Source organism: Adiantum capillus-veneris, chromosome 22 (assembly GCF_014529385.1).
Source record: "Adiantum capillus-veneris isolate H3 chromosome 22, ASM1452938v2, whole genome shotgun sequence".
In the NCBI taxonomy this organism is placed as follows: Eukaryota; Viridiplantae; Streptophyta; class Polypodiopsida; order Polypodiales; family Pteridaceae; genus Adiantum; species Adiantum capillus-veneris.
The window spans coordinates 33,728,887-33,745,491 of record NC_140952.1 but is presented as its reverse complement, the minus strand read 5'-3'; the positions used below and the strand labels follow the sequence as shown (position 1 = coordinate 33,745,491).

General features: G+C 41.9%; 1 protein-coding gene across 2 annotated transcripts in view; it reads right to left on the bottom strand.

Moving 5' to 3' along the window:
• The window catches only part of LOC147429139 (uncharacterized), a 271,770-nt gene extending 267,805 nt beyond the window's left edge, over positions 1-3,965 (bottom strand). For both annotated transcript variants that reach the window (XM_086495407.1, XM_086495402.1), the window contains exon 1: positions 3,830-3,965. The gene's annotated coding sequence lies outside the window, so the exon portion shown is untranslated. The remainder of the gene's footprint in view (positions 1-3,829) is intronic.
• Between the last annotated feature and the right edge of the window lie 12,640 nt (positions 3,966-16,605).

The window sequence follows — 16,605 nt, the reverse complement described above, 5'->3', positions numbered from 1 at the left end:
TGGGCAGCGCCAACGTTCTAGGAGCACACCCCAAAATAGCTGGTATGATGAGGAGTGCAGAGAGACGAGAGCCTACCTTCAACGGGACGTACTTCTAGGTGTCATTACTCAAAGGCAGTCACAGATTGCTTCTTGGGTTTGGTATGACGAAAGAAGAGGGCGTTTCTAGCTCGGCTAGAGCAAGATTTGTAACAGTTATTTTTGAGCCAAGATTCAAACGAGGCATGGCGACTCTTCCATGAGCACTCCCCCCCACCGGTCATCGCTTCTACTGAGGTATGGGGTCAGTATGCATCATCTGTCTACACCGTCTCGGGGCAGCCACCTCTTCAAGATCCGCCAGAGCCATGCCCACACACATGTGCTTTCTTTACCGCTGAGATGGTAAAGAAAGCCATTGACACGATGAAGACTAGGAGAGCATATGATCACGATAGCCTAGTAGCAGAGCATTTTATACATGGCAATATTTGCTTGGAGAGCTTCTAGCAGTGATGGTCACCCGTGCCATGTGCAAGGGCCTACCTAATACTTAGAGTTTGTCCACGATTGTACCTATCTTCAAGTCACAAGACCCTATGGAGCCTGGGAACTACCGCACTATTATGATTGGACACACATTGGCACGGTTGTACACATCCATCCTTGAGCAACAGTTAAGTAGATGGGCAAAGAGAGCGTGTACGGGCAAAAGGACGGCAGGTTTCACGAGAGGTTTCTCTACTCTTGATCATATCCTAACACTCAGAGCCATTATTGAGGAAGGGAGATCACGTGGAAGACGGCTCTATACAAGTCAGTAGTGGGGCATGTACGCACTCCAGAGGGGATTTCTGATTTGGTTCACTCCTATTGGGGTGAAACAGGGCCGCCCGCTATCTCCTACACTATTTGGCATGTATGTGGATAAGGTTGCTGACTACATTGAGAGGGATGGTGATAAGAGGAGCACAATTGGCACGGACATGAATCCCACTACTACTAATTTCCGACTCCCCGGAGGGGAGGCAGCGTCATTCATATGCTTTGTACACATTTTCCCACAGTAGCGAATTGTTCGTTAACCTGGGAAAACGAAGGTTATGGTGTTTAACACCACACCACAATGGGTCAGGAGGTCAGTACCTGCTTTTACATATGGCCATGAGACGGTGGAGTATACAGATGCATACACCTATCTTGGGGTAGTCTTCACTGGACCAGCATTTTCATTAAGGAGAGCAGCAAAGACTAGATTGACGAGAGCTTATGCAGCCTTGGGAGGTTTGGAGGAGATGTGTTCGCAGGTTAAGTTTCAGGAACCTCGAGCAAAGCTGTGGCTTTTTGACACCCTAGTGGCTTTAGTTATGCTCTATGGGGTTCAGATTTGGGGGCCCTCGGTGGACCACCAGGGAAGATCTGGTAGCACTAATGGATGGAGATGTATGGTGAGGCCTCTAGTCTCTATGATCTCTCAGATGATTGGGGCTAAAGCGGGTAAGGCCTCACTGCCACATGGGATTATTCGGGCTGAGCTAGATGCACCTCCTCTCGTAGTTTAGGCCCTTACTAAATCAGTTTCCTTCATGCATAATTTATGGAACCTTCCCAGAGAGAAATATGCTCGGCTAGCACTTGAGTCATCCCGACAGCTAGCACTACAAGGGGACACAGCATGTTGGTATGGGCAGATAGCATCATGGTTTCAATCACATGGCTTCATGGATAGACTGCCTCCATTCGAGTACTCCTTGGAAATGCACCCTCCCTTTCTCTCACACGGACAGAGACCACTAGACTTATACGTCAGGATTTGATTCAACTAGATACCAGAAGCACATGGATACAGCCAGTACAAGAGTTGGGCATGAAGATGGCTTTCTATAGAGAGCATCTCCTCCAACTAACAGAGGATAGATATGTGATAAGACCGGCCTATATGGACACTCATTTATCCTATGGGATACGATGTGCTATTGGTAGATGCGCACATCATCGTATCAGCTAGAGATTGAGACTGGCAGATTTGGGAGAGTACCAGCAGTAGCCAAGATGTGCCAGTTATGTCATATAGAGCCAGAGACAAAGTTACATCACATGTCATTGTCCGGCATACTACAAGATACGAGGCCGCCTTCACTATCTATTCAGAGAGGGCTTTGGACCATTGGCTAGAGTCATGAGATATCAGGATCAGAGATGCCTCATATCAGGATCAGAGATGCCTCAGGTTGTTTTTGCTAGAGCTACGCAGTCACAAGGAAAGTCTCTTGAGGAGACCAGGTAGTGGGAGGTAGTGGGAGACATTCACAGAGAGCACTGACTTCTTTAGAACTCCGCAGCCAGATGGGCATGCTTCGCAACAGACTTAGAGCCCGCTTCTACCAGAGGTATATTAGTGGACAAAGCCACTGAGCTCGGGAGAGCTAGACGCCTACATCTATGGGGGAGACCACAACATCGATGGAGGCTCCACCAAAGAATTGGGACTATTCTAGTACAACATGGGAGACACCCGGTACGATTATTTACAAAGGCGGACATTGACGAAGCTCTTCAACGACCAATGCAATACTTTCTCGGACAACTCCCGATGTCGGGCATCCTTGGGCATGGATGATGATGGTGATGATTTTCAGGCTGACAATTTGCATCTTTTCGTTTTAGTCTTTCACTTTACTTCATTTTATTTTTGTACCCAGACATTAAATTAGATCTACAAGGATTGTATCAGTTTGGTCTCATGGGTCAATTTGGCCTTTTGAAGACGTTTAATATAACATTTTATTTCATTTCTCTCTCTCTCTCTCTCTCTCTCTCTCTCTCTCTCTCTCTCTCTCTCTCTCTCCATTGTCTCTTTCCTCTCCCCTTTTGCTGCACATTTTGACTCTGCCTCGTAATTGCCCAATTTTATCCAGTCTTTGCATGATAGTTTCTATTGCATTTGATGGCAAGAATTGAGCAAAGAAGCATTTTTTAGACACTTTCCATGTCCTAATAGCCTATAGGTTGAAATGATAGCTTTATGGATATCCATCAATGTGCAGCATACTTAAGATAAAGCATAGATTTTTTGATGAGATTTCACCGCCAAACAACAACTACCAACACTTTCTTGCATCATACTCACCATAGAATGCGTTGAAATTCACTGATTTATTCCAATTCTTCTAGTCTTTTGGCTTCATGGATTTGTTTGTATCACCTAAGTATTGAAGTCCAAATTACACTAGAATGGAGCTACTAGCTGATGCATTGCTTCCCCCTTTGAAGGAGGTATAGGTGGTCGAACCTCACAGTTTTGCACTCTAAATGGCTCTACCTAAACACCAACCAATGTACGAACATGTTCTCCCAATCATCCATATCAAACGCATGCGATGAAACGCGTTTTGCATGGGACATGTGACTATGGTGTGCATGTGACCGAATATGCAACCCGGAACTTGATTGATTAGTTATCCGGCGTTGGTTAGTATCGGGCTGCTTGCCATCGTGGCAAGTAGACCCCAGCCCGATTGAGTCACCCCAAACAGGAAGCAATCGGTTGACTAAAAATCAAAGCACAGCTTACACAGTCTTGATCTCTGCACCTGTGCGCTCGGAGGCTGGATTCTCTACTTCTAGGCTTGCACGCACCCACGCACATACTTGCAGTGGACGAGCAGCTTATCATATTGTGGAGCGAGTTATGTCCCCCCAAAAAACTGCGTGACCTGCTGTGCTGGTCACTTACACCTACATGCCGATATTTAGCCACTGCCTTCTTCAAAACCATGAAAACAGAGCTTGGTGTAGACCGTAAGCATGGCAGCATAAAAACTAGGTTACCCAAAACCGAAAGACGTACCTGCTGGAGGACGCCCACAATGAGGTCTCGCACAGGAGCCTGCCCCCTCTCCCTCTCTACAATACGTTGAGCTTGCGGGTCTTGGCTGGAGTTTCTCTCTCTCTTCCCCCTCACTCTCTCTCTCTCTCTCTCTCTCTCTCTCTCTCCCGCCCTTCGCCCTTTTCAGTTGGTGGCGCATGCTTGCGCCGCGCGTCCTCTTATCGAGCTGCCAACGTCTCACGTGAGTGAAAATTACCAAAATACCCCTCTAATTTGTGGAAATTCCCAAAATACCCCTCAAATTTCAAAAAATTCCCAAAGTACCCCCAATAGTTTGTCATAAATTCCAAAAATGCCCTTCAAATTTTCCTAAATTCCCAAAACACCCCTAGTTGTGAGATTAATTTCTCCAGGGATAAAAAAAATTGTAGCTTTTCATTAGAAGGCTAATTGTCTATCAGCATAAGAAGGCTAATTGTCTATCAATACAAGATGCTAAAATTGGGATTTGAGTTGGTTATGTAGGCTTTGGAGATTAATTGCTTCATTATTTTTTAACATAATTGCACTCTTTTGCGAGATAATTTGTGACAAATAACATGCTAAGCACTCAAAAACGGATATCAATTGTCAAAAAGGAATATACATTACAAAATCTTGAATAATCGAACCAAAATAGATACAATAGTATTTTGAGAATTTCCACAAATTAGAGGGGTATTTTGGTAATTTTACCTAAATTAAATCCCCTCATTGCTCATTGGCATGGATTATAGTGTGGAGAAATTTATATATTCGGAATCACGAATTGATTTCACGCTCTGCATATGGAGGGTGATATGGTTTCATCTTGCACTACTAGAGCTTCTTAAGCTTTCGACGCTCATTGTACGATTTTTAGCATTTTGACTAGCATCTCTATTAGTGTTGATCGCAATCGCTCATTGTACGATTTTTAGCATTTTGACCAGCATCGCTATTAGTGTTGATCGCAATCGCTATTGAAAACGACTATGATAGCGATGCTCCGTTAAAACCAAAAAAGAAAAAAAAAAAAAGAAACTTGTCATGAGCGCATTGTGAGCTTTTGCCAACAAGAAACCCTCTTTCATCTGTTGCCAGTAACAAACCCTCTTTCATCTTCCCCTAATCTTGCTGCAAGTAACCCTTCAACACCCCCCCCCCCCCCACATCTCTCTCTCTCTCTCTCTCTCTCTCTCTCTCTCTCTCTCTCTCTCTCTCTCTCTCTCTCTCTCTCTCTCTCTCTCTCACTCTCATCGAACCAACCATGACATCCTTACCTTCAAGACTGTAATGGAAATGGCCTATGAACTTTGAGAAAAGCGGAATTAGGAGAATTAAAGAGAGCATTTTTGTGAGACTACTTTGAGAACAAAGAGGGTGAACTTAATTGACAGCAGAAGCAAAATAACCATAGGGCTTAATTAACTTGGCATGAACAATACTTTTGCGAGAGAGAGAGAGAGAGAGAGAGAGAGAGAGAGAAAGTTTAGAGGACTTAACAACAATTGAGGACCGGATTTATGTGGAGCTGGTCCCCCCTCCAATAGGCATTTGTATTATAGATTCTCCCATCAAGAGAGACTTGGTACAATACAATCTTTGTGTTCCTTGTGACCTAGGTGATGCTTGGAAGCTGGAGAGCTCTAGTGGGGAATGAGGGTAGGGAAGAAGAAGAAGAAACATTCATAGGAGAAAGAAATAGTTCCTCACTTATTATCACTCTTCTTCTTAGCATACATAATAGCATAGTAATGAAGATGGAGAAGATGGCAAGCTTAAGCATTGAAGAATGGCTCTTGGTTGAATTTGCATTCCATAGCCAAGAGTGTAGGTGTAGGCTCTCAACTTCTCTACTAGCTTGGAGAAGGAGATGGAGCTCTTGCACTTTGCACTTTGCACTTCACACAATGAGAGTGTGTGTGAGTGTGCGTGGGAGAGTATACCCCCCAAAGCAACCCCCCTTCTTGCTTTGGTCGACCCCCCATTGTAGCTCTTGCTTGAAGCTCATTAGACCCCTCCAGACCTATCCAAACACATGCAAGAGGCATATCAACCAACAAAGGTAGGTTTTGGACAAGTGTCCTTCTTTTCCCTTTGAGGGAGAGAGACTTGATAATTGCTTGGATAATTATTTAATTAATCTAAATGCTCATTGGACCCCTTTTAAGCCTATCCAATAGGATTCAGGCACACCTTGAGCTCAACATGGGTAGGGACTGGACATGTGTCATTACTACCTCTTAAGGCTTGGGCTTATCTTGTGTGTGTGTGTGTGTGTGTGTGTGTGTGTGTGTGTGTGTGTGTGTGTGTGTGTGTGTGTGTGTGTGTGTGTGTGTGTTCTCTCTCATCCCCCTAGCTTTACGGCTCGCCCCCTCCTTTGTAGGGATTTTGTTGACTTTTGGAACACAAGCACCTTAATTAGCAAGCACGACAAAGCACCTCAAGCTTGGGTAGTGTTCCAACAAGCACCTCAAGCTCCCTAGTCGAAAAGCATGAAAAGCACCTCAAGCATCTTAGTCAGCAAGCACGACAAGCACCTCAAGCTTGGGCCGGGTTTCCACCGCAAGCACGGTCCTAGCTTACCTAAGGTTAAAGGACTTTTAACACTAACCTTTGGAGGTTTTCAATAAAGCTAACCCTAAGGTCTTTAAGCTTCATTGGCTAGCCTTGCTCTTTGACAAACCATCTCTCATGTGGACCCCTTTACCATTGACCCGTGTTGAGATATATCTGTAAGCACATGTCTATATCCTAACACATTTTCCCGTTTATTCTCCCACATTAATATGAGAAAATCATTTGGGTTGGTTAGATATTAAATTTACGACGTTGCCTCTCTCTTGAAATCATAGTCGTCCTCAACTATGAGGTAGAAGAGATAAAGCCTTAGTCATTAGTCAATCTTCCTTAGCGGGTAGAGGATCCCTTTTTACACTATGACATCATTCCAAGATGGATGACTAATCTATTTGGTACTTGGGAGATGTAGCTGCCGAGCATGTCTGCTCGTTAGTCCATTTTATTCTCCCAAGTAGAGTGACAAGTTTTATTTGGTGTTTGAGAGACGTCCTCATCACAAACATGATTCTAAGTATGCATACTACTTAAATTTGTGCACAATAAAAAGAGAAAGAGTCTTATAAGACAAAAACATTGGTTATTTAAAAGAAATTTGTACATTTGCTTACTGTAATGTAGCATTGTAAGAATTGACAAGGTTCATACTATTGTTAAGCTGTATTCCTTGCATCCATCTAACATCTTTAAAAGGATAATTTTTGAACTTAATAAGATACCGCCGGATAATCTTACCATGTCGTAGTACCTTGTCTTCATGCTGAAGGATAGCTTCGGGTTGTACCACCTCTTCTTGGTCTTCGATTTCGGGAGGTCTTCAATAATTGGTTCACTTGGTGGCTCTCCTTTATAGGTCTTATTAAGTAGGCTCACATGAAAAGCATTGTGTATGAGCCAGTGGTTGGGCAACACTAGTTGATAATTAAGCCATCTCATTGATTGGCTTCAAGACTTGAAAAGGACCATAGTATCTTTTTTCTAGTTGAGCACAATACTTTTGATGGCCCGTAGGATTTTTGCCCATCATTTGCCTCAATTGAGACTTGAGAAACTTAAGTAAGACCCAATCGTTTTCTTTGAACATTAAGGCCCTTTTGTGCTTGTCAGTAGCAACTTTTTGCCTTTGTTGAGAGATGGATATATCCTCCTTAATCTTTTGAAAAAAATCTTGCAAGTCACGGCTATACTCATCGGCAGCGAAGATCCTCCCATGTACTTTAAGTAGCAAGGGACTTTTAGGTCTTTCCTCAATGATTTTCAAAAGTGCTTTTCTCGTAGAAGTATGGACAATATTATGGTACGCATACTCTACAAGAGGTAAGTACTTTTCCTATTGTGAGTATGGACAATATTATGGTATGCATACTCTACAAGAGGTAAGTACTTTTCTCGTGGAAGTATGGACAATATTATGGTACGCATACTCTACAAGAGGTAAGTACTTTTCCTATTGTGAGCGTTGATCTACTTATGTAACATAATTCTTTAGTGAATCAGTATCATAAGATTGGATATCTCACTTTGGCCATCCGTTTATGGGTGATAGGCCGAAGAGAAATTCAATCTTGTACCTAAATTTTCAAAGAAACCTTTCCAGAAATTACTGGTCATTCTAGGATCTCTATCTGGCACGATGGATGTTGGCAATCCATGGTGTTTGGAAATCTGAGATATGAAGAGAGTTGCCATTTGGTGTGCCTTAATGGTCTTTTTAACAATCAACTATTGTCCATATTCCCGTATTCACATGGATAGACTTGGGTAATCCAAAGATAAAATTCATGGATATACTCTTCCATGGTGAATTAGGGATTGGCAATGGTTGGAGTAATCCAGGTTGCTTCCCTCTATCATACTTAGTCTTTTGGCATACCACACATTTTGAAACTTACTCTTGTATGTCCACTTTCATGGTAGGCCAATAGAAGTACGTCTCTACTCCTCGGAAAGTAGGTTGAATACCTCTATGCCCCATATAGGGAGGAGCATGGGATTCATACATGACTTTCTCACGGAGGGAGTGGGTAACACAACCTATTTCCATGGAGAAGATAACCATCCTGGAAGGTGAATGTTTTCTCTTTCTTCCCCAAAGCAAGGGCTGACATTATGTCTTTGAAGTCAGAAACAATAGCATACTCATCTATCATAGAAGATAGATCATTGTGAGTTGCTATAGACAATGAATTAACTTTTGGTCGTCGTGAAAGTGCATCGGTCACTTGATCGTGCTTACCAACAATGTGAGCAATATGAAAATAAAATTGCGAAATAAAATTTGCCCACCTCATTTGTTTGTGGGAAAGCTTGGTTTGCATCATGAAATACTTGAGACTTTGGTGGTTTGTTCGTAAAATAAATGGAGTCCCCAATAGATAGTGCTTCCATGTGTATAGGGCATGTAGAGCAGCTAAAAGCTCTTTCTCATAAATGCCCAAGACCTGTTCATCCATATTGAGTACTTCGGCTCTCATATGCTATGGCATGCCCTTCTTGGAGCAAGACTGCTCCAAGGCAATCACCACAAGCATCACATTGGACCTCAAATAGATTTGAGAGATCCGAAAACATGAGGATTGGTTGGGAGGTAAGCTTCTCTTTGAGCTTGTCAAAAGAATTTTTCTCCTTAGCAATCCATGAGTACTTAACGTTATTCTTTGTTAAGTCATGCAATGGTCCCGCTATTTGAGAGAATTTGGCAATGAAGAGTCTATAGTATGCACACATACCAATAAAGCTTCTTAGCTCATGTAGATTCCTTGGATTAATCTATGCTTTTATTACCTCTAACTTCGTTGGATCCATACGAATACTATCTTGAGAGATAATATAACCTAAGTATTGAATCTCTTGAAGGAAAAATTTACTTTTCTTTTGGTTGAGAAAAAGCTTGTTCACCCTCAATGCTTGAAAAATCACTTGGAGATGTTTCTTGTGTTCCTCCAAGGACTTGGAGTAGATGATGTTATCATCAAAGAACACTCCATTGAATTTGCGGTAGCGTCTAAAGATTTTCTCCATTAGACAATTGAACGTGGCTGGTGCATTGGTCAAGCCAAAAGGCATGACTAGATATTCATAAAGACCAAAAATTGTACGAAACGCGGTCTTTAGGATATCTTCATCCACTATCCTTATTTGATGATAGCCACTTTTACGGTCAATAGTACTGAAGTAGGTACATCCTTGTAGCTTATTAAACAGATCTTCTACTCGAGGCACGGGAAATTTATTTTTGATAATGATATGTTTTAGTGCTTGATAGTCCACACACATGTAGTATGTATCATCTTTCTTTTTCACTAAAAGGACTGGAGAACAAAAGGGAGACGAGCTACACATGACCATCCCTTTGTCTACCAGTTCTTGTACTTGCCTCATGATCTTCTCTTGTTGAGCTTGGGAAACCCGATAAGGAAGCTTGTTAGGCGGTGAGCTTGCTGATAGGGGCTCGATTCAATGGTCATCATCCCCTCGTTTTGCACGTAAGTCCATAGGGATATCATCGATGAACGCATCTTGATATCCTTTTAGAAAATTAGACAAACCTAACTCTTCTTGATTCCTACCATTTACATTTGATGTAACATTAGGACCTTTTAGGGACTTTGACAAAAATCATGTACGCAAAAACTGATCTCTTCATTGATTTATCAAAAGCAGGAGGATTTACAACTAGTATAGTACGACCAGACTCACTAGCATCTATATACATGCCCTTTCCCCTGTAGGTGAAGTAGACTCTCCTTTCAAGGAGCTTCATGTTGACAGCCATGCGGTTGAACCATGGTGACCCTAGGATAGCATCCTCATGTTTGAGAGGAGAGATGAAAAAATCTTCTTTGTCGACATAGCTTTGGACATGAAGCCCCAACTTCCCAATCAAGGGAGTAACGGAGGCTTGTTGTCCCTTGAAAACGGTATCGGCAGTTACAGTATCTCCCATCTCGAAAGCTTGAATGCCCAACTTGGTGGCCAACAGATATGAAGGTGTAAGTAGAGCCAGGGTCGAACAAGATGAAGGCATCATGCTCCCTTACCTTTCCCCAAGCATAGGAGAGAGGTGATCCTTTGCAACATGAGCATCCTCTTTTGGAGCTTCAATGGTGGAAGCTCTAGGAGTCTCATTGCGGGTATTTCTCTTGGGACAAAAACGATAGCCATGTCCTTGCTCCCCAACTCACCTCTTATTTTCTCTAGGAGAATAGCCATAGCTTTCGTAGGAAGAGGAGGAAGGTGAAGAAGAAGAAGAAGAAGAGGGTGACCACTTTCTTGCCCTTTTCTTCCTTTGTTTCCTCTCTTTCGTTTTGGGGTGATGAGGAGAAGGACTGTGGGTTGACCGTTTCTTCTTGGGAGAAGTTGGCGATCGTTTTACCGCCCTCCTCATGGAGCCACATCTTCAGAGAAACTTAGGGATTCATTACTTTCCCATTCTTTGGATTCCTCCTCTTGTATGGAAGAGAGTCTTCTTTTGGGGGTCTCATGAAGACGCCTCCTAAGCTCTCTCTCCTCTTGTAGAGGAAAGGAAATCCCATTAGCACGAAGTTGTTTAGTAACTTTGCCTTGCAAATCAGGGTTTCCCATATCTTGTTGCAACCTAGTAACAAGATAATTGACAAACGTAGGGGCATCATCCTTAGAGCCTCCATGTGCAAAAGCAAAGTTATCAATGTTCATTTTACTCTCTTTGTTGTTGTCAGCCATGCTAATTATACTTATGTATAGAATACTTTATGTGTTTACTTAGTGTATTCTTTGGCAATTCAAAACCTTAGTTGCTACTCCTCTTAGCCTTTGAAAATCACCACTTAAGCATCTACACCCATGGCTCGAATTGGTTAATTATAGAGAGTAGTGGAGTGGATCTAATATTGCAGAATTGCCAAGGGATAGCTCCTTTCAGACTTCTTATGCCTCAATAATAGTAAAGTCGTAGGCAAGTCTAAAAGGACCCCATTATCAAGACCAAAGCTCCCGAGGTGTTCACCATATCCCACATAGTCGGCTCAACAAAACCGATAATAGATCCGAGTCTCACTTACCCTAATATAATTAACAAAATCAACCATTAATAGGCTACTTAATGACCTCTCTTCTTAAGCAAGAAAAGAGAAACCAAATGCTTTGATACCAATGTATTGGAAATGGCCTATGAACTTTGAGAATAGCGAAATTAGGAGAATTAAAGAGAGCATTTTTGTGAGACTACTTTGAGAACATAGAGGGTGAACTTAATTGATGGTAGCAACATAATCATAGTACTTAATTAACTTGGCATGAACAATACTTTTGCAAGAGAGAGATTTTAGAGAACTTAACAACAATTGGAACGGGATTTATGTGTAGCCGGTCCTCCCTCCAATAGGCATTTGTATTATAGATTCTCCCATCAAGAGAGACTTGGTGCAATACAATCTTTGTGTTCCTTGTGACCTAGGTGATGCAATGAAGATGGAAATCTTCATGCATCACGAGCATAACATAGACTTTTTAAAAAGCATTAACTATCCCAAGACTCAGTCCCAAGGCTTTAAACACCTTCGAAGGTGGAGAGAGCTAGCGGGGAATGAGGGTAGGGAAGAGGAAGAAGAAACATTCATAGGAGAAAGAAATAGTTCCTGTAATGGAATTGGCCTATTTAACTTGAGAGTAGCGGAAATTTATAAGATTACTTTTGAGAAATGACTTTGTCAGCATAGCGAGTTAACATAACTGAAGATAGCAACATAATCATAGCAATTGATTAACTTGGCATGAACAATACTTTTGCAAGAGAGAGAATTTAGAGAACATGACAACAGTAGAGGACCGGATTTATGTGGTAGGCATTTGTATTATGATTTCTCTCATTAACAGAGACTTGTTACAATACAATCTTTGTGTTCCTTGTGACCTAAGTGATGCAATGAAGATGGAAAGCTTCATGCATCACAAGAATAACATAAACTTGAAGAAAGCTTTAACTATCCCAAGCTTCAGTCCCAAGACCTCAAACACCTCCGAAGGTGGAGAGAGCTAGCAGGGAAGGAGGGTAGGGAAGAGGAAGAAAAAACATTTCATAGGAGAAAGAATTAGTTCCTCACTTATCATAACTCTTCTTGCTAGCCTACTAATAGCATAGTAATGAAGAAGAAGGAGATGGGAAGCTTAAGCATTGAAGCATGGCTCTTGGTTGGATTTGCACTTCATAGCCAAGAGTGTTTGTGTAGGCTCTCAACCTCTACTTGCTTGGAGAAGGAGAGGGATCTCTTGCACTTTGCATAGCACACAATGAAAGTGTTCGTGAGTGTGTGTTCGTGAGTATACCCCCTAAACAACCCTCTAGCTTGCTTGGGTTGACCCCCCCTTGTAGCTCATGCTTGAAGCTCATTGGACCCCTCCAGGCCTAGCCAATCACAAGCAGGAGGCATTACAAGCAGCAAGGGTAGCCTTGGGACAAGTGTCCCCTTTTCCCCTTTGAGAGAGAGGACTTGATAAATGCAAAATCAATTAATTAAATCTCCTAAATTATCATTGGACCCCTTGGGTGGCCAACCAATAGGCTTCAGGCACACCATGAGGAGGAACTTGACAAGTGTCCCTTTTGCTTTCTTTGTACCATACATGCCTTGTGTGAGTGTGTGGGTGTTCTCTCTCATCCCCCCTCTTGTAGGGATTGAATCTTGACCTTTTGACACCTCAAGCTCCTCATGCATAGGCCCATTTACCACCACAAGCTTGGCCCTTAAGCATTTTAAGCTTGGGCTGGGTTCTCACCTCTGGGTTCTCACCTCAAGTGCCCTAGCATGTCAAGCAACCTTAAGCATCTCAATCATCAAGCATCTCAAGCACATCAGTCATCAAGCATGACAAGCAGGACAAGCACCTCGAGCTAGATTGGGTTCCCGCCTCAAGCTCAGCCCTAGCTTACCTAAGGTCAAAGGACTTTTCTACACATTATTGGAGGTCTTCACAATGAAGCTAACCCTAAGGTCTTATGCTCCATTGGTTAGCCTTGCTCTTTGATAGACCAACTCTCATTTGGGCCCCTTTACCATTGGCCCTGTGGTGAGATAGATTTATAAGCACATGTCTATATCTTACCCCTTGTTTCCGTTTATTCTCCCACATTAAGTGATCAGTTTAATATGAGAAAATCGTTTGGGTTGGTTAGATATTAGATAATAGATTTTATGACATTACCTCTTTCTTGAAATCATAGACATCCTTGACTATGAGGTAGAAGAGATAAAGCCATAGTCATTAGTCAATTTTACTTAGCGGGTAGAGGATCCCTTTTTACCCTACGACATCTTTCCAAGATGGATGACTAATCCATTTGGTGCTTGGGAGACATAGCTGCCGCAAGCGTGTCTGCTCTTTAGTCCATTTCATTCTCCCAAAGTAGGTGACAAATTCTACTTGGTGTTTGAGAGACATCGTCATAACAAACATGATTTTAAGTATGTATACTAGTTAAATTTGTGCACAACTAAAAAGAGGACTAGTCTTATAAGACAAAAACATTAGTCATTTAAAATAAATTTGTACATTTGCTTACTCTAATGTAGCATTGTAAGCATTGACAAGGTTCATACTATCCTTAAGCTGTATTCCTTGCATCCTTTTAGCATCTTCAAAAGGATAATTTTTGAACCTAATAAGATACCGTCGGATAATCTTACCATGTCGTAGTACCTTGTCTTCATGCCAAAGGATAGCTTCGGGTTGTAGCACCTCTTCTTGGTCTTCAACTTCAGGAGGGTCTTCAATATTGGTTCACTTGGTGGCTCTCCTTTGGGGGCTTAAGTAGGCTTACATGAAAGGCATTGTGTATGAGCCAATGGTTGGGAAACTTGAGTTGATAAGCCATCTCATTGATGGGTTCAAGATTTGGAAAGGACCAGAGTATCTTTTTGCTAGTTTAGCATAATACTTTTGATGGCCCGTAGGATTTTTGCCCATCGTTTGCCTTAATTGAGCCTTAGGAAACTTGAGTAAGACCCAATCATTTTCTTTGAACATTAAGGCTCTTCTGTGCTTATCAGCAGCAGCTTTTGCCTTCGTTGAGAGATGGATATAGCCTCCTTAATCTTTTGAAAATATTCTTGTAGGTCACTTCTATACTCATCGGCGGCGAAGATCTTCCCATGTACTTTGAGTAGAAAGGGACTTTTAGGTCTTCCCTCAATGATCTCAAAAGGTTCTTTTCCCGTAGAAGTATGTACAGTATTATTGTAGGCATACTCTACAAGAGGTAAGTACTTTTCCCATTGTGAGTGTTGATCTACTTTGGTGTAAGTCTTCAGGAGATCGAGTATCATAAGATTGCCTATCTCACTTTGGCCATCCGTTTGTGGGTGATAGGCCGGAGAGAAATTCAATCTTGTTCCTAGATTCTCAAAGAGACCTTTCCAAAATTAATGGTCATTCTAGGATCTCTATCTGACATGATGGATGTGGATAATCCATGGTGCTTGAAAATCCTAGATATGAAGAGAGTTGCCATTTAATGTACCTTAATAGTCTTTTTAACAGGAATAAAATGTGCTTGCTTGCTAAACCCGTCGACTATTGTCCATATTCCCGTATTCCCATGGATAGACTTGGGTAATCCAAAGATGAAATCCATAGATATACTCTCCCATGGTGAATTTGGGATAGGCAATAGCTGGAGTAATCCAGGTTGCTTCCCTCTATCATACTTGGTCTTTTGGCATACTACACATTTTGAAACATACTCTTGTATGTCCACTTTCATGGTAGGCCAATAGAAGTATGTCTCTACTCCTCGGAGAGTAGGTTGAATACCTCTATGCCCCACATATGGAGGAGCATGGAATTCATAGATAACTTTCTCACGAAGGGAATGTGTAACACATAGCCTATTGCCGTGGAGAAGATAACCATCCTGCAAGGTGAATGGTTCCTCTTTCTTCCCCAAAGCAAGGGCTGACATTATGTCTCTAAATTCACGGTCAATAGCATACTTATCTATCATAGAAGATAGATCATTGTGAGTAGCTATAGACACCGCATTAACTTTTGGTCGTCGTGAAAGTGCATCGGCCACTTGATTGTGCTCACGTTGCTTACCAGCAACGTGAGCAATATGAAAATTAAATTGCAAAAGAAAATTTTCCCACCTCATTTGTTTGTCGGAAATCTTGGTTTGCGTCATTAAATACTTGAGACTTTGGTGATCGGTTTGTAGAATGAATGGAGTCTCCAATAAGTACTTCTTCCATGTGTCTAGGGCATGTAGAACATCTAAAAGCTCTTTCTCATAAATGCCCTAGACTCGTTCATCAGTATTGAGCCTTTGGCTCTCATATGCTATGGCATGTCCTTGTTGAAGCAAAACTGCTCCAAGGCACTCACCACAAGCATCACATTGGACCTCAAATGGCTTTGAGAGATCCGGAAGTACGAGGACTGGTTGGGAAGTAAGCTTCTCTTTGAGCTTATCAAAAGCATTTTTCTCCTTAGCAGTCCATACATACGTAACGTTCTTCTTAGTTAAGTCGTGTATTGGTTCTGCTCCTTGAGAGAATTTTGCTATGAAGCGTCTATAGTATGCACACATATCAATAAAGCGTCTTAGCTTATGTAGATTCCTTGGATTAGGCCATGCTTTTATTACCTCTAACTTTGATGGATCCATGCGGATACCATCTTGAGATATGTTATGACCTAAGTACTGAATCTCTTGAAGAAAAAATTCACTTTTCTTTTGGTTGAGAAAAAGCTTATTCTCCCGCAATGCTTGAAAAATCACTTGGAGATGTTTCTTATGTTCCTCTAAAGACTTGGAGTAGATGATGATATCATCAAAGAACACTCCAATGAATTTACGATAAGGTCAAAAAATTTTCCCATCAGAGGATTGAACGTAGCTGGTGCATTAGTCAAGCCAAAAGGCATGACTAGGTATTCATAAAAACCAAACGTTGTGCAAAACACGGTCTTTAGGAATCTTCATCCACTATCCTTATTTGATGATAGCCACTCTTAAGGTCAATCCTACTAAAATAGGTAGATCCTTGTAGCTCATCAAACAGATCTTCTACCCGAGGCACGAAAAATTTGATTTTGATAGTGATATGGTTTAGTGCTCGATCGATAGTCCACACACATATGGCATGTACCATCTTTCTTTTGCACTAAAAGGACCGGAGAACAAAAGGGAGAGGAACTAGGCCTCACCATCCCTTTGT